At 43.6% G+C, this 18,732-nt stretch overlaps 1 long non-coding RNA gene across 2 annotated transcripts in view; it reads right to left on the reverse strand.

Moving 5' to 3' along the window:
* Window positions 1-14,252: 14,252 nt before the first annotated feature.
* The window catches only part of LOC146892022 (uncharacterized), a 28,793-nt gene continuing 24,313 nt past the window's right edge, over window positions 14,253-18,732 (reverse strand). For both annotated transcript variants that reach the window (XR_015005118.2, XR_015005116.2), the window contains exons 2-3: window positions 16,431-16,663; window positions 14,253-15,004 (exon numbers count right to left, since the gene is read on the reverse strand). This is a non-coding gene — a long non-coding RNA (uncharacterized LOC146892022). The remainder of the gene's footprint in view (window positions 15,005-16,430; window positions 16,664-18,732) is intronic.

Genomic DNA, 18,732 nt, shown 5'->3' on the forward strand with positions numbered 1-18,732 from the left:
ATGGAAAAGGATTTAATGCCAGTTTAAGAAGCTGGTTAAATCCCTTTGGGTATAACCACACAGTAGGCTGCCAAGCAGCAATGAAGTGCCTGGGAGAATCTCCAGGCTGCTGTGGAAATGTGTCTAAGAAACATGGTCGTAGCCAGGTGGTGGTGGTGCACGCCTTTAATCCCCGCACTCGGGATGCAGAGGCAGGTGAATCTCTGTGAGTTCAAGGACAGCCTGGATTACAGAGCAAGTTCCAGGGCAGGCTTCAAAGCTACACAGAGAAACACTGTCTCTAAAACCAAAATTAATAATAATAATAATAATAAAGGAAACATTGTCATATGGGAAAAACAAGTGGCAGAATAACATATTAGCATTGAATGGAACAATGAATTACATGAAGATCTTTAACTGTAGACCCACAGATACAGCATGTGTGGGAATGTTTGCACACAAAGGAAAATGTAAGAAACTTCTGAGAAAGGTTTAAGTTGAAGGTGCCTTTGAATAATGGTACGGCTAGAGAGATCTGGGGTGTAGAGGATTGTTTTCACCTTTACCTTCTTATTCTAAGCTTTTTGTTTTTTTAAATTGTTTTTAGCATGAGTACATGGTGATCTATCATTTAAATCAGGAAATTAAAGAAAACCCAAAGGGTAGTAAGAATGAGAGAGAGGGAGTGAAGGCCTAAGAAAGTGAAGGAGGGAGAAAGGGTAGGAGAAATAAAAGGGAAAGAAGTGGCCTTTTAAAACTCCACCATCTTGCCGAGCCTCCCAGACCCTGGCTTGGCTTCTCTCATAAACCAAAACAAGGAAGGGCTCCTTGGTCGGCTGTGTCCATGCTCTTCCTTCATCTCTGCAAGTCACACAGGGATAAAGTCTCCTCCAGCTTAGGCCCAGGCTGACTCCAGGAAGCCAGTGTGTTTCCTCCCCTAATGCACAAATGTGTGTTTGGCCTGATGTTTTTGTCTCTGTGCCCAGATCCCACAGTGATAGGCGCCACTGGAACACCCAGACAGAGGACTGGCCTGCTTCTGAAGAGAGGGGTCAGGCACTCGGGGGGTCAAAAGGCTAACCTTCCAAAGGTCATGGAATGAGACCTGAGCTTGCAGCCCTGGGCCAGGGTAAAGTCAGGCTTTCTCGTGTGTGTGTGTGTGTGTGTGTGTGTGTGTGTGTGTGTGTGTGTGTCTGCCCAGAGGGGATGGTTGAACAAATTACTTTCTTCCCTTAATATTCTAGTAGTTGACCAGAAGCTAAAGGAAACATTTATTTGAGGTAGGTTTTATAAAATGCAGCATTGTCCAGCATTTTTTTTTTAAAGAAGTGATTTTTTTTTTTAAATTGAGAATTTGAGGGCAGAGATACGGCTCTCAACAGCACACTTGCCCAACAAACATGAGGCCCTGGGATCCATCCCTAGTGCCACAGAAAGAAAAAATCATAAAAATTGAAGTCCCCAACCATGAAGGGGACTGGTGATGTTTAATTTCTTTTCTATGGCAAAGTGAGGGAGTTTAGAGCCCCTTCAGGGCCAAGATTTGTAAAAGAACCAAAGACTCCAAGGAAAGTCCACCAGAACGCTGCCCCTTGCCCTCTTCTAACCAGATTGTCCTGGGTCTTAGGCTGGCACTAAGTCCTGGGGCCATTCCTGAAGCTTACAGAATATTCTGCTGCTGCTGCTCGGCGGTTTAAATATTAACAAGCATGTAAAGTAAAGCTACTGGGGGTAAAGCCTGGAGCCTGTAATAAGAAGCAAGCCTCGGCTGGATTCTGTAATTACTTCTTGCGCAACTTGGAGACCCAGTCACGGCTTCTGAGGATTACACACTTCCAACTTCTCTGGCAGGAGGGCGGCAACTCCACCAGGGTTGCATAAGCATTTCATAGCATGATAATTAGTCATTAAGAAGCAGAACAAAGGGCCATTGGACCAAGGTGCCACTCTAACAGGGTCTGTATTTGCTTGTGGCAAAGGAGAATTTTCTTTCTTTCTTTCTTTCTTTTTTTTTTTCTTGCACACTATGCCCTACAGTGCTACAGTGGGCGTTGTTGGAAAGGAAAAGGTGGTGCAGAAAAAATGAGGTGAACTCAAGACGGAAGCGGAATCCAGACCCTAGGAATGGGGACACTGTAACTATCTTTCATCTGGATACAACTGTTTAAATCTGATCAAGCCAGCATGCTCCCCTGATCCCTATTCCTGGGCTGCTGAGTGGGAGGATTCCACTTTGGGACCTCTGTGCTCCTAGGTTCTGGTGTGCAGCAGCCTTCCCTGGTCAGCAAGAGAACTGTCCTGTGTATCCATACAGTTGTCATCCATCGAAGAAAATAGCCAAAAGGCAAGCACTAAACTCCCATTGCCTCAATTCTTTTTACTGAAATCATTACACCCATAGATCAGCCTTTATCACTGAGGCGTCTTTGGGCAGTAGAAGCGGTTAATGCACAGACTCGAAACTGGTCAGTGTGCAGAGAGTAAGAGACGGTGGACATCTTTATCACAGTCCTTCTTCCAAAGGCTCCGCCTGCAGGAGCCAGAGGTGATGGACGACTCTAGTGAAACCGTGCTCTCCAGAGCCAAGAAAGCAGTCACACGCATGAACTGACTGTGTCCGTGACTACATGCACAAGACCGTCACACGATCAAGTCAAACAAAGAGCCCAGCATAAAGTGGGGAGATGGCCAGGAAACTCCACCACTAGCTGAGAAACTTCTGGTAACTGACAGCTGTCGGTAAAGGTAGAGTTAGCTCTCTTCAAGGTGTGGCCATGAAAGGATACCCATGATCCAATAGGTGGCCCTACATGCATACACACATACTAGCAGCACTCAGTGGACTCCTGGGTTTAAGAAAAGCAATATGGAGTTGAGAGGGGTTAGTGGCGAGAAGGCTGGGGGAGGAAGTGGAGTGGAGGGGGGCAAAGGGGGCGGACCTGACCAGAGCACATTGTACGCCTGTAACAACATTCTCTAACAATAAACAAACAAAATGAACTTCAAGAACCTCAAGTTTAGGCGCCCACTCACTCCAAAAAAAAACTGGGGCCCAAGTCACCAGGCGGAGCACTTTCTCACCAAAACACAGGGACCCCCGTAGAGACACTTATCTCTCCTTGCTTCTCAGAGTTGCAGCCTTTCTCTCGGCTTGCAACCTTTGACAGCTTTGGCTGCGTGGATCGTTGCCTACCTGCAGCCTCAACCTGTTCCCACACTTGGAAAAGCCGGCCCTGCCCTGCGAGGCCGGGAGATAACCACGGCAACAGTGCAGCCTGCAGGCCAGTGTGAGGATCACAGGGCACACCTGGAGAGACACCTAGCAGGTAGAGAGAGATTGGCCCTAGGTAGCGTGGTCCTGAGGATGTGATGCCCCGAAGGGAGATAGTTGAGTAGCATTGGGCTGATTCAATGGAGCCAAAAGACAGGTTTGCCATTCAGTCACCCCTGTCCACATTTACCAGGGGAGAGGATGTCAGTAACCAAAGGATGGAGTCTTTTACTTTCTGGACCAAGTCTGTGAGGATGGAAAGTGAGGATGGGCAGATATAGGAACAGGGAAGAAGATACCTACAGTAAGGGATTCATTTTAGGGTTGGCAAGAGACTTGGCTCTAGAGGGGATCCCAGGTGTCCACGGGGATGTTTCCAGCTAGGTCCTTGGACAGCAGAGGAGAGGGTGCCTGAACTGTCCTTGCCCCACTATCACGCTGATGATTATCTCGAATATTACCATAGAATCTTAGTCTGGTGACGGATGGAGATAGAGACAGAGACCTTCATCAGAGCAATGGACTGAGCTCCCAAGGTCCAGTTGAAAGGCAGAAGGAGGGAGAAGATGAGCAAGGAAGTCAGGACCGCAAGGGGTTGGTTCACCAACTGAGGCAGTGTGCCTGTTCTAATGGGAGCTCACCAAATCCAGCTGGACCTGGTCTGAATGAGCATGTGATCAAACTGGACTCTCTAATTGTGGCTGACAATGGGGGCTGACCGAGAAGCCATTGATACAGGCACTGGGACTCGTTTTTACGGCATGTTCTGGCTTTTTGGGACCCTGGTCTATATGGATACACAGCTCCCTAGGTCTGGATGTGGCCGGGGGGGCAGGGAGAGGGCCTTGGACTTCTCACTAGGCAGGATTCCTGACCCTCTCTCAAGCAGGGTGGGAGAGGAAGGAGGGGGTGTGGGGGAGCGGGAGGTAATTGGGAGGAGGGAAGAAAGTGTAAATAATTGAATGGAAAAATAAATATTTAAAAAGAAAAAAAAAGAAAGGGGCCTGGGTCACATCTCTTCCTTTGCACCAAGAAGCCAACACTTCACAGTGTGCCACTCGGTGAGAGCAACCGCAAGCTAAGAAACAGAGAGCATCTTCTCACATTAAATTCACTTCTGAGTGTTTTAGAAGATGATGTCAGGGAGACACCACCAATGCAGACATTTTAATATATCTCAAAATATTCCTAAGAACCTACACAGAGACAGGATAATTAAACAGCAGGGGAATCCGGTGGGTGAATCAACCATGTCCCAGTGAATGGACCAGCATCAACCTATAGGGAGGGCTCTAATAACGAATCAAAGAATCGTTTTCCACCGTGGTTTCCAATGAATTGTACAGAAGCATCTTCAGAAGCGTCTCTGCTCACATCATATCTCAAAACGTTGTTTGGTTTGGTTTGGTTTTTGTCGTTGTTTTTCCCCCCCCTTCTACTCTAAAGTTGCAAAAGTCTCTTTTCACTTCCTGCCCCCCCCCCCCGGCTTGTTTTTCTCCTTGGCACTTGGAACCATCGATGTCACACACGACTTCCTACTTCTGTCTGGTGTCTGAGTCCTCACTTGAAGACTCTAGGAAGACAAGGGTGCCTTTCTGTGTTCATTGCTACATTCTCAGCACTGCGGCCCCTACCTGGCACATCCAAGGGCACCCAGTGAATCTTAGTCCCTGAATAAGCACGTGGATGGAGACAGGGCATTCATCAACTTGAAGACAACATAAACCCAGGAGGCCAGGCGATGCACTAGATGAGAAAGTCAACAACCGAAGCTATCCTGGCGGGTAGTAACAATAGGCTAAAGCTAACGTGATGGAATTTAACAGGCTCTGTAAATCAATCCCACACTGAAGAGTTCAGAAAACAATTGCATAAGAACAAGATAAGGAAGATAATAGGCCTGAATAACAGCCTGGGCAGAAATGACAGGGTCTTGGGTGACGGCCAGCTCAATCTGAGTCCAAAAGAAATCAGCCTCTCATGAAAGTGCAATTCCTGGTGTCATCACTAATGAAAATAACCACAGTCTCGGTGTGCAAGTGTGCTTGGATGCACGCCCTCTCTGGAAGGCACATCTTTGTGTGTAGCAAGGTTGTCCTCTCTGACCTGCTTTGGAGGAGCAAAGATGAGAAATCCTGTAAATGTCCATTAACAAGGAACAGACTGAATTCATACACAAGCTCTGCCATGGGATCTGTTTTCATGGGAGAACAGGAAGACTCCTACTGACTCGCTATTTAGGCTGACCAGGGAAGGAGAGACCTAAGGAGAAGAAAAGAGGTGCCCTTGAGTGGAGGTGGTGGGCTCACTCTTGGGAGGCAGAAGTTGAGGGATCTCTGTGATTGAGGACAGTATGGTCTACAGAGGGAGTTCCAAGACAGTCAGCTACACAGAGAACCCCTGTCTCAAAAAAAAAAATTAACTTAAATTTAGAAAGGCGGAAAAAAGATGCCAACCTATCTTTACACTTTGAATTTTGCTAACGAGGAGACCTCTGTCTATTGGTGTGGACAGTCCTGGAAGTGTGTGGGAAACACAGGGAAGGGTCCTCCACCAGAACCCACAAACCTACTCCATCAGAACTGATTTTGTTCTGAGGTTCTCAAATGATTCCTATGTACATTAAAATCTAAAAATGTACTGTTTTATTTTCCTATTCATAAATATTTCTATGATGATAACTCTACCTAGAATAAGATTTATCACTTTAACACACACACACATAAAATTCTGCTTTCTTCAATAGAGTGCCACTGGGTGTATCAACCACAATCCAGGGCCCCATACCCAGGAGTAATTGCCCAGCACAAAACAGATGTCATTATTTTTTGTGTGTGCTTTTGGTTTTGAATAATTTTTGTCTTCTTGTGGCATTTTGGATGTTTGTTTTGACCTTTGTTTTTATGATTGTTTGAGAGCAATAGAGTGAGAATATTAAGTTTAGTGGGTAGGGAGATGGGAAGAGTTGGAAGAAAAAGAATATAATCAAGATATATTGTATGAAAAAATAATTTTAAAGAAGATTCGCTACTTTAGCCCTTTTTAATGGTACAGTTCAGTGGTGCTTCCTGCCTTCCCAATGCTGTACAGTGCTGCCATTATTCACTTTAGAACATTTGTTAATTATTTAAAACAGTTAATTTACTATTTTATCTCTTTCATTGGGCCTTTACACACAACCCTGATTTTCTAGGTCACACATTCACCTGGTGTAAAGCTAACGAATGTTTATGCTCCTAAAGGTACGGTAGTATTAGGCACAGATAACATGGTGATAACCAGAGACAAGAAGTTCATAGTCAATGAGTTGGCTGGGCATCATTCACTCATCAACTTTTTCCAGATTTATTTAAGTATGCATGGACACGTGTGTGTGTGTGTGTGTGTGTGTGTGTGGTTGTTATGAAAAAAAACATATGGATATTTTTCCACTTACGGGTATATATAAAAGAAGTAAATCAGCAATGTCAAAGAGAGATCTTTGTGCCTGTGTTTACTGAGCCACTATTAACAATCGTCAGATAAGGTAAGAACCTCAAGGCCAATTAACAGATAAGTAAAGAAAACCTGGTAGGGCAATGCAATACTATGCATTCTTTCAAAAGAAGGAAACCCTGCTGTTAGCAACAGGAAGGGTGAGCCTGGAGGACACCATGTTAAGTGAAATAGATCAGACATATACAGATATTTGTGAAGCGTAAAGCCAGTGAGCTGGTCCAGAGACACAGTGGGGTGGACAGGCCCAGCAGAGAGGAGCAGAGAGCGTCTGATCTGAGAAGAGGTGACTGACTGGAAGTGAGACTGTACTGGCAGCCACTGGAGAGGAAGAAGCCAGGTTGGAACTAGACATTAACTACACTTCCTTGGCGTAGAAGAAGGAGAATTCATTTTAAAGACACAGAAAACATTTTTGACAAATTTCTAAAGGAAAAATTCCCAAAAATAAGGGAAAAGATTAATCTCCAATAGAATGGAAGCTCTATGGAAGAAAAGAGTCTTGTCGGGGTGACGTTGTAGAATGTGAATTAATTCAACAAGAAAAATGTTCAATATGGCAAGCTTTGTGCTTCTGTATATTTTACCACGATTAAGTACTTTAAATCAAATTTGTTCATGTACAAATCATTCTCAGAAGAAAACCCAACTGATGATGTGGTGTTTTGTTTTTGTTTTTTGTTGTTTTGTTTTTGCTTTTTTTAAAAGATTTATTTATTTATTTCTTATGTATACAACATTCTGCCTCCATGTATGCCCGCGCTCCAGAAGAGGGCTCCAGATTTCATTACAGATGGTTGTGAGCCACCATGTGGTTGCTGGGAATTGAACTCAGGACCTCTGGAAGAGCAGCCAGTGCTCTTAACCACTGAGCCATCTCTCCAGCCCTGATGTGGTGCTTTGAAATAGAACATTTAAGAGCTATGATGGTTGACTGTGGGATTTGCTACCCCGAGTTATATTTCCCTGCCTCCATTTGAGGTGCTTATCTGCAAAGAATCTTAACTTCCCTCTGCTCCTGGAGTTGGATGAGGAAGTTTGAGTGCACGTGATTATTCCTTGATCCCTGCTGGGGTCAGGTGATAGTCCCTACTGGGGACAGGTGAAGGTGGAGTGCATGTGATCAGTCCTTGACCCCTACTGGGGTCAGGTAAGAGTTCCTCCTTGGGTCAGGTGACAGTCCCTTCGCAGCCCCCTCCCCATTTGGTGCCATGGTATAAAAGCTAGCCCCAGCAGAACAATAAACGAGCTGCTGTTTCACCTCAACCTCGTGCTCTGTGGATTTCATTGAACCTGGACACCCTCTGCCGAGACTCGTGGTTCCAGACCGTGCTGGCGTGGTAGTTGACAATCATTGTACCAGGCTTTTTCCTTTGAACCACCAACCAGCTCCCAAATCATAACAGAGAGAGGAATACTCGGCCTAGCTTAGGCACTCTGGCTAGCTCTTTTAACTTGACCTGTTTTTCTTTATCTACTTTTTGCCTCAAGGCTGGTTTTTTACCTTTCTTACTTCTGTATATCTTACTTTCTGTTGCCTGCCTTCTTTCCCCAGGCACGTCCCTTTGTCCCTTTTTCTCTCCTCTTTCTCTCCTCCTTCTCTCGTTCTTCTCTTCTTCCTTGTGAACCTAGATTGCTCCTCCTATTTATTCTCTCTGCCTGCTAGCCCCACCTATCTTTTCTCTTGCTTGCTATTGGCTGTTGAGATCTTCTTTATTACACCAATTATGTGCTTTAGGCAGGCAAGGTGAAACAGGCAATGTACCTTGACATAGTTAAACATACATCCTTACATCATTAAACAAATGCAGCACAAATAAATGTAACATACATTTACACAGTTAAAGTAATATTCTACAACATAAACAAGTATAACACATCTTTGACTAGTTAAAATATTCCTCTACACCTCATTGTCAACTGAACCAAACCTGGGATCACCTAAGAGACATACCTCTGTCTGGGTACATCTGAGAGGCCATTTCCAGAGAGGTGTAACTGAACAGGAGAGTCTTACCCTGAATAGGGACACACAGTATCATATGACTGAGTAAGAATGGGAAAATGAGAATGTAAACTGAGAACTGGTGTTCCCGCCCCTGTCCCCGCTCCCCTGCACTTTCTCCATGACTGTAGAAACAATATGACCGCCTCCTCATTCTCTGGCTGTCATCATTTCTCCACCATGATGAGCTGCATCTCCCAAACTGTGAACCAAAAGCAAATCCTCCTTTCCTTTGCAACGCTTTTCTTAAGAGGATTTGTCCCAGCAGAAAGCAGAGGAACTAACACAGAGGTCCTGAGGAGCAGGAGGCTGCCGTAAACCCGACCATGTACTTCACAGGGCTTTGGGACTTGTTTTTAGGAGGAATGTAGGAAGAGTTTGCAATTCTAAGCTGATGAAGCCCTAAACTTCTCCAAACAGAGGTGAATGGACTGTCTCGGTGAATGTTTGAGACAACAGAACATCAACAGAAATGAGGATCGCGCAGTCCTAGATCATGAGGTTTCAGAAGAAAGCAGTTCCCATGGAACAGCTAACCAGAGAAGGTCACACAGCACTGGCAACAAAGGTCACAGATCCCACTTCAGACGGCGTCCATCCCTCTGGTGATCCACCAGACTCTCTGGGTGCCCACTCACAGCCCTGATACACCTACAACCTCTAGGTGACTATGGGCTGAGCCACTTCCCGATATACAGGTAACACTTGGCATCTGCTAGTTCTGTCCAGACGGGCTCAACCAAGCGTGGACCAAAAACTCTCAGGAAAAACTGTGGTCTGCACTCGTATCTATAGATCTTACCCTCGCTCTCTAAGCAGTATGCACGACAACCGTTTCCACTGTATTTGCATTCTGTTAGCTACTCTAAGCATCCAGAGATGAGATGTTGTGCATAAATTCTACACACATATCAGCCATTTACACAAGTGAATATCCATGAAATCGTGGTGTTTTAGAGATAAAGAGGAGATTGGGAAGTATATTTGCTCATACTGCCTACTGAACCATAGAAAAGAGAAGCTAGTCAAGGAGGAGACTCTGTCAGACTTTCCAGGAAGCCCATCTGGACCAGGCTCTCAGTACTGTTCCCTCAGGCACACTCTTTGAACTCGGAACACACCCTGTACAAGCTAGAATCAGGTGAGAAGTAACTTGGACTTTCTCCTGCAACAATTTTCCTTTTAGAAATAGTGTTTCTCCTTATTTTTATTGAAAAATTTTTTCATATAATATATTCTGACCATGGTTCCCCACCTCCAACCCCTCCCAAATCCTCCCACCCACTCATCTCCATGCACCTTCTTTCTGTTTCTCTTTAAAAATAGTCAAAAACAACAACAAAAGCAAATTTTTCAAAAGGGAAAAACACAAGAAACACACACGTAAAACAAAAAACCCACAAAATCTGAAACCATAAAATATACATGCAAAAGACAAGAGATGCCTAAACAAAACAATATGAGGCAAAAAAAAATCTACAAAAAAAGCCATTGAGCTCATGTTGTGTTAGCCACATCCTGCTGGAAATGAGTAGGGGTGGGGTTACTAAAGACAAAAAAAAGAATATTTTTACAATGATAAAAGGGTCAATTCACACACACAAAAGATAATGGCAAAGATATAGGCATCTAACACATGTACTGAATAACCAAGACTTCAAAATACAAAAAGCAAAAACTAACAAAATTGAAAGGTGAAATGAACAACTAAGCAGTAACAGGGCACTCGACCTCCTCAATTCAACAACAGATAGGACCCCAAGGCTGAAGGAAACAGAAATACACAACACTGTAAGAAACAAGACCTAACTGAAGACTTTAGAGAATTCCATCAGCAGTCAGTGACACATTTCTTATCTAAAGGATACGGACCAATTTCCTTTATGTACTACTCAAAAAAAAATGCAAAGATATTGAAATATACAAAGATTTTTTTGTGAGCAAAATGTAGATTGATATAAAAAAAATGTCGTTGGACAGATTAGGGCCTGCCGTGATTCCATCACTAGTGAGGCTGTGGCAAGATAATTATGAGTTTGAGGTCAAAACTGAGAGAAGGAAGTTTGAACATTTACAAATACATAGAAAATAAATGATGTATGTCTAACTAACCAACGACTCAATGAAAAAAACCAAGAATCCAAAAGAGAAATCAAAAACTACAGAGAGGTAGAGAAACAAAATATACCAACACTTGATGGCACACAGGGAAAGTAAATTTATACCCATTTGTACATCTATCCCAAAAAGTGAAAAACTTTTCAAATAGATGGACGGGCTCATTTTGGGCCTTGTTTGCATTCCCTCTGAGTTTGAGGGCACACAGCCATCCTGGCCAGGAAGGCACAGCAATGAGAGCAGCAGGCAGGGCACACACTGCATCAGGAAGCAGGGAGCGACGAATGCAGGATGAGGTTCACCCTCACGTTCGCTGTCTTCCCTTTCTCCTCACTCTGAAGTCCCATCCTGCGGGATAATGCCACCTATTTCCAGGGGAGTCTTTCCTCCTCAATTAAGCCTGTGTAGAAACTCTGCCAAAGACACCTCAGAGGTGTGTCTCTTAGTTGATTCCAAATCTAGTCCAGTTGACAATTGACATTAACCAACTAGTGTTTTAAGAAACTAGGAAAGCGCTGGGTGGTGGTGGTGCATACCTTTAGTTCCAGCACTCAGGAGACAGAGGCGGGTGAATCTCTGGGTTCAAGGTCAGACTAGGCTACTGAGAGAGTTCTAGGATAGCCAAGGCTACATATAAGAACCCTGTCTTGAAACAAACAGAGAATCAGAAGGCAGTGGCAGGCAGATCTCTGTGAGTTCGAGGCCAGTCTGGTCTACAGAGTAGAGTTCCAGGACAGCCAGAGATACACAGAGAAACCCTGTCTCACAAAAACAAAAACAAACAAACAAAAGACAGAAACTAGGAAAAGAAGGGCAATTTGAAAAGCAAGCCAAGGTTGTAATGAATTAAAGTGGGATTTAATGAAATAAAACTTAGAAAAAGAATAGAATAAAAAGTGGTTTCTTTGAACAGTCAACAAAATTAATAAAGCTTTAGCCAGACTTATGAAGAAACCAAGGGATGACTCTAATTATTAAAATTAGGAACTTCAGAGGGAACATTCTGGGCTCTCTCCTCACATCAGGACCTGGGAACATTAAGAGTCCATGATCATTGACCTGGATGTCAGAGTTCACACCATAAAATTATAAATGAGTAACAACCCTCACGACATTGAAGATGAAGAATCCCCTCAACGTGGGAAAAGAAAAGCATAAATGGGACTTAATCAGAGAAGAAAAAACTTAACGGTTTTAGAGGACACATCAAAAAAGTGAAAAAAATAAACCACAGCCTGGGAGAAAATATGTGAACTACGTCTCTGATAAATGTGTGAAATGGCAGATGACTATGCAGTGTATAATGAGAGACATACATGAATCCTGTCTTTCATATGGGATTGTAACCAGAAAACATAGCTAAGCTTTACTGCTCGCTAGTAATGTATCTATACCTTAAATGTGCAACGTATTTGGGCAGAAATTTCTCAAAATATATGCAAACAGTGAAGGTATTTAGGAACACCCACTCTCCCTAGCCATTAGGTAAACACACATCAAAGAGACATCTCATACTCCCCAGAAAAGAACTAAAAGTACAGACACAAGGCTAATGAGGGAGTGAAGTGAAGGAGTTAGAGCCTGCATTCACTGCTGATGAGCGTAGAAAATGATGGAGTCGCTATGCAACGTCGTTTGCACAATTCCTTATTATCAACATAAAATGACCATGTCACTGAGCAGTTCTGTGTGCCTGAGCGGTTCCGCTTCCTGGTATGCACCCATGAGAAATGAAAGTGCATGTCTACACAAAAACCTGCACGTGAATGTCCATATTGGCATTGTTCATAACAGCCGGTACATAACAGTAGAAACAACCCAAACAGCCGTCCACTGATGAATTTAAAATGTAGTAACTCCATAAAATGGAATTTTATTTGTCTATAAAAAGAAAGAAAACACTGACACATGCTACAGCACGGAAGAGCCACATGCACCACGCTAACTGAAAGAAGCCAGACATGAAATGTCACACGTTGTTTGCGTCTGTGCCTATGAAGGGTTTCACGTAAGCCAGTCCACGGACACAGGGTAGTGGTCTTCAGAGCCTGGAGGGAGGAGAGAGGAAGAAATGGTGACTAACATGCACTGTTGCCCACTGCTGCTCTTCTTAGGGTGTCTGTGCCCTGGAATTTTAGAGCCAAGACGGTTATACAATTTGGAGAAAATGATAAAACCCGGTGAAACGTGCTTTAAATGTGTTGATTATGAATGTGACTCTCTATAAAAATTAAGAGTTCAGCAGTGAACATCTTTGCACATACATTGTTACACACTGGGGCCCTCTGTCTCAAGGACAGACCCCAAATGTGAGGTTGCTGGATCAAAGGAACATCAGGTTTCCCCCCTAATTTTACACATCGCCAGGTTATGTTCTAAAAGCAGTGCACGGATTCACACTCAACACCACTGCTAAGGTTTCCTCTTCTGAGTTCGATGTGTCTTCATCTTTCTAGTTTTTTTGCCAAGCAAAGGGTAACAAAAGTATCATAATTCTAACTGCGTTCCTTTTCCATTATACTTCTTTTTCATTTATGCTGGAATTCTCTATGAATGACCAAACTGCATTCTCTGTCTGATTTCCTACTATGTTGCTCATCTTTTCTTAACAGTTTATGAAAGCTCTCTACACACGGAATATCTTACCTTTTCTCTTGTACACTAAACATCTAGCTCCCTTTTGCAAATGACCCCTAAACCTCCCAATAGGTGGACACAGGAGAGACGATTTGAAAAGGGAGGGATAACAAGAACTACTGTGTATCATCTCTGTCTTTATAAAACTCTACTTCCTCCCCCCCATCCAGCTCCTTATTTAGCAGCCCTCCAATAAGAAAGTCTTTTTCTTCCCACTCCCCCCCCCCAAAAAAAATTCTGGCCAGCCTGAATCTACAGCCCCTTGAGTCTCCTGCTAATTTTTATTTATTTATTTGTTTGTTTGTTTGTTTATTGGTTTTTTTGAGACAGGGTTTCTCTGTATAGCAGTTCTGGCTCTCCTTGAACTCACTCTGTAGATCAGGTTGACCTTGAACTCACAGTGATCCCCCTGCCTCTGCCTCTTGAGTGCTAGTATTAAAGGCATGAGCCACCATGCTCGACTGTTAAAGGTTTTTGTTTTGTTTTGTTTTGTTTCTGGGATAATCAGCTGGGCACAGCTGCTTCTAGCTGAAGTCGAGCCTCTTGATTTGGGCCATCAGTCCAGTCACTGTGATCAGAAGTGAGAGGTGTCAAAAACACTGGTAGTGCTGACCTCACGGATCTGAATAGAGATTGGACACGGCAGTGATTCACAATTAACCCCATTTCCTGAAACAAAAGGGGACAGGCTGAATCTGTTCTGGTAGCACTGAAGAGCACAACTTTCTCACACTGGAAAAAAAAAATCTCAAACTCTAAAAACTGAGGACCCTAGAGAAGTTTTATGTAGCTAGTTTTTATATGTACTCATTTTTACTGTATTTGAAACTAAACCAAATTTTGTTATTCATTTATTTTAAAAGATCAACAATAAGTGTTTCATATTACTATGAATAAAATACTATATAGAAAATATCGGTTTTCTGAAGTAAAATGCTAGTGAGACAGGTGGCAGTGTCTTACATTTTCACAAACCCCTTCACTCTGACTTGATAGAAGATGGCTCCCTGTGGTGAACCCCTTGACCAGCAAGGAAGAAACGACCACGAGTTGAGGATTCTTCTTAAATCACACTTTATTGGAGCCTCTTGGTTGAAGGGAGAGCAGGAAGAGAGAGAGAGAGAGAGAGAGAGAGAGAGAGAGAGAGAGAGAGAGAGAGAAGGCCAAGCAGCATCTGCTTATATAGGTTGAAGGAACTCGGGCACTGTCCTGATTGGTGAATACCAGTCTGCTGATGCCCAGGGCCTCGGGATTGGCCAGGGAACAAGGCTCAATTGTGCATGTACAAGCAAAGGGCGCTCAGCCCCTCACGGCAATACCAAAGAAGGATTTTGTTTACCTCCAAGCTGCAGGACTGCCAGCGCCATCTTGTAATGACGATATCCGGACGGCCCCTTACAGCTTCCCATCTTCTCTTTCATAACAGTCATGTGTCTAATTTCCTGGAAGATGGTATTTTCCTTGCAGTTCATGAAAATCATCCAGCCTCACACAGCCTGCTGGTACAGGACAGCACTCACCAGACTTCTCAGATAACATTGACTACTTACCTTTGGTGTAAATCAGAACTTGAAAAATAAGTTTCTGGATGGTCAGTTGCAATCTAGTACCTGGGTTGTTTATGTACACTTGCAGTGGAATTTGAAACCACACCAACGAACTTGTTAACACTGTCCATAAGAATCGATGGGTCAGGACTGGACAGATGGCTCAGTGGTTAAGAGCACTGGCTGCTCTTCCAGAAGACCTAGGTTCAACTTGCAGCACCCACATACAGCAGCTCACAACCACCTGTAACTCAAGTTCCAAGAGATCTGACACCATCACACAAACACCAATGCACATAAAGTAAAAAAAGGTGAAGAAGAAATATGGAAATATTGGTTCACCGCAGCATGTAGATTTTTTCCATATCTGCTACATTTCAGGGCACAATTTTTAAAAAATAACATTTGGTAATATCATCATTGACTTCAGCTGAGAATTACTTCATTTTCAGGAGTCTATCACGCTGACAATAGTCATCACACATTTTCCAAAATTCTAGTTTGTATTAGAATGTCAAAATTCAGCTGTCCTTGGCATAGAAGCTCAGGACTGATTTGTTTGTTTGGGATTTTGTTTTGTTTTGTTTTGTTTTGTTTGGTTTGGTTTGGTTTGGTTTGGTTTTTTGAGACAGGGTTTCTCTGTAGCTTTTGAGCCTGTCCTGGAACTAGCTCTTGTAGCCCAGGCTGGCCTTGAACTCACAGAGATCCACCTGCCTCTGCCTCTCAAGAGCTACAATTAGAGGCGTGCGCCACCACCGCCCAGCTCACGGCTGCTTTCTAAGGAAAAGTCTGCCAAATCCTGAGTCAGAATAATCACAGTAAAATAGTGTGCCCTGTGAAAACAGCAGTTGTATCAGCCATGATTTAAGTTATGGCGCTCAGGCTGGAGATGGCAGGTAACTGGGCACAGAAAGAAGAGCCCAGTGGGAATTCCCACTCTGTAACTATGCAAAAAGGGCTGGATTTCAAAGAGCAACTTTCATTTCACTACCAAGACATTTTTAAGGAAAGCTGGCTTGGATTTCTTGTTTTATTTTCCACTTTTGCTATGAGCATGCAGTTACACAGAATCCAGCGTGGATTTGTCGGGAGGATGTGTGGGAAGGCATCAGCAGCGTGACCCTTCCTTTCTTCTGCACCCTCTGCACAAATGTCAACTCCATCCACCCAGAATAAACCGTGAGACTGAGAAACATTATTTACTGATCTGAATAGTTCAGTACTATATGTTTGCTCCTCAGAAGTCCCATAAAGGAAACTTCCTTCAGTGACTCATTAATTTGGTACCAGTTAAATATAAACAAAACTGTAAGTTCAGACTCCATTTATAATCTAAAAGTACACTTTTTCAGACAAACTGCTAACTCAGACTTACGTTCTTAGCTGGAGCACTAATCCCACAGATCCCGGCACTGGTGGAAAAGCCCAGTGTCCCATCTTGACTGGCTTTTCCGCCCAGAGACGTTCAGCCAGGCTGGCTGTGCCAGCTTCATTGTGTTCTAGGCTGCTGCATCCACTTAGCCAGCCCATGTGATTCGATGACAGCAACAACACACAACCATGTCGTCGCCGACCTATACAGTGCTCCCGAGGTTCTCCCGGTCTGGTCTATAAATCCATAACAAATAATTAGGGGGTGGGGAGAATGATGGAATTCATTATGTCTACATTTCAAATACTGAATTTCTTTTTTCTTGACACTCTGAACATGTGGTCCAAAAATAAAGTCACAATTCAACCTTCGTCACAATACAACTTGACTTTATTTTCTGTTAACATAAGACACAAGAAGGTAAAAATTTAAAATCTGTAGAACTGAGGGGGAAGTACCTTTGAGCATAATTTTTATTTCTTACCTACAGTTTGACCCAGCAGCCTCTTCAGACTGAATTTGTGCCTTCGTAAGTCACAGGATTCTCTGATTCATCACTTTATCCTTTTCAAAGTCTTTTTTAAAAGATTCATTTATCTTTATTTTACCATTAAGAGTGTTTATCTGTCTGTCTGTATGTATATTACATGCATGCCCAGGTTCCATGGAGGCCACAAAGTTAGGTCTACAGCTGGAATTAACAGATTCTTTTGAGCCTCCATGTGGGTTCTGAGAACCAAACATAAGGTCCTCTACAGGAGCAGCGCATGTTCTTAATTGCTGAGCCATCTATCTCTCTGGTCCCTTGTTTTCAGCATCCTAGTGTACAAGTTAAGAAAGTAAATCTTTCACATCCCTCTTCAAAGCCAATCACACATCAATAAATATATCGGAAATATGCTGTGAACCTCATTTCATCTTAGAACAAAATGCTAGACTTTAAAACACTAAGTCACAGATGAAATTGTCAGTTAGAAAAGTTTTTCAGTATAAACAGTATACTAAAACAAAAAATTTTTTTCCTTTTTGTAAAATGTTTACAAAATACCCAAAATTACATTTTGTATTTCTGCATCAAAGCAAGGAAACTATTGGAATTTGAAAGCAACAGTTTATGAGAACTCTGGTGGGTGCAGGTGAGATGCCAGGAAAATGGGAGAATGTTGACAGCAAACCGAGATCTGACAGAGGGCACACATGGGCATTACAACCCCTACTAATTCCTGAACTTCTGAGGAATGTAAGAATTGCAAATGTTCGTTCAGCCATAGGAGTAATGACAATGCCACGAGCCAGGCAGCCTCAGGAAACATCTACTGCGCTGTCCTGTAAATGGGGAATGCTGTCTTAGCATTACTTTGAAAATAGTATCAACCTCAAACTCTATGAAAGGGCCAGAAAGGCCCCAGACAGCTTCAGGCTGCATTGTGAGACTGGCTCTCTTAGGTCATTTTCTTTCACCCTTGTGGCCCTGGATAAACTAGTCCTGAAGGCAGGATCCAGAAAAAGAAGAAAGAAAGTCTTGGGAGGGGCTGTGGGCTTTCCTGCACCCCTTGAGGCTTCTAAGCAGCCTCAGGAGCTTTGATTCTTTGAACAGGAAAAGTCTGCAACCATGCAAGTGCTATTGGGCCTTCTCCAGCAACCTCGGGCTGAAAAGACAGTCAACAACAGCCCCACTCTCGGGCCCTGCTTCCCCGCAGCTTTTCCCTCCACTCCCGGGGACGTGTGCAAACTGCACCATCAACCTCTCACATGTGCACACCATTCTGGAGATGGGTCATAAACACTTGAACTATCTTGGCTCAATAATGGGGACATTTTGGCTCCAGACTATGCTGAACTTTGCCCACTCCAGAAATAACCCGTAAGGCATTCCCAAGGCACCGAGTGATGCAAACCACATTTATTCACTCACCATAGACAGAACAGTGAGTGCAAAGCGGCTCACCCTAGAGAGAGGGGATGCAAACAGTGCTCATGACACAGAACCCCCTTTTCCTGGTGCTTGAGGAATGACTCCGATGGCAGAGCCTTTCCGTTGCAGGAGCTCTCTCTCTCTCTCGTGTAGTATGAGGATCTAGCATTCCTCTTTGCTCTTCCTCAAAACATGGAATTATGGGTAATGTCCGCCGATGGCTGTTTGCATCCCTCAGGGGTTCTGCTACTATTAACAACCGAGAGCAATAACCCAGGTCCGTCTCATTTGCTGTAGGTACAGCTGTGGGACACTTGCATTGGCTTTACACGGACTTTTCACATGGCACACTTCTTCAGGCCTGTAGTAAGATGACAGGGCCTGTGTCTG

The sequence above is a fragment of the Myodes glareolus genome, chromosome 14 (assembly GCF_982192425.1).
Source record: "Myodes glareolus chromosome 14, mMyoGla1.1, whole genome shotgun sequence".
NCBI lineage: Eukaryota > Metazoa > Chordata > Mammalia > Rodentia > Cricetidae > Myodes > Myodes glareolus.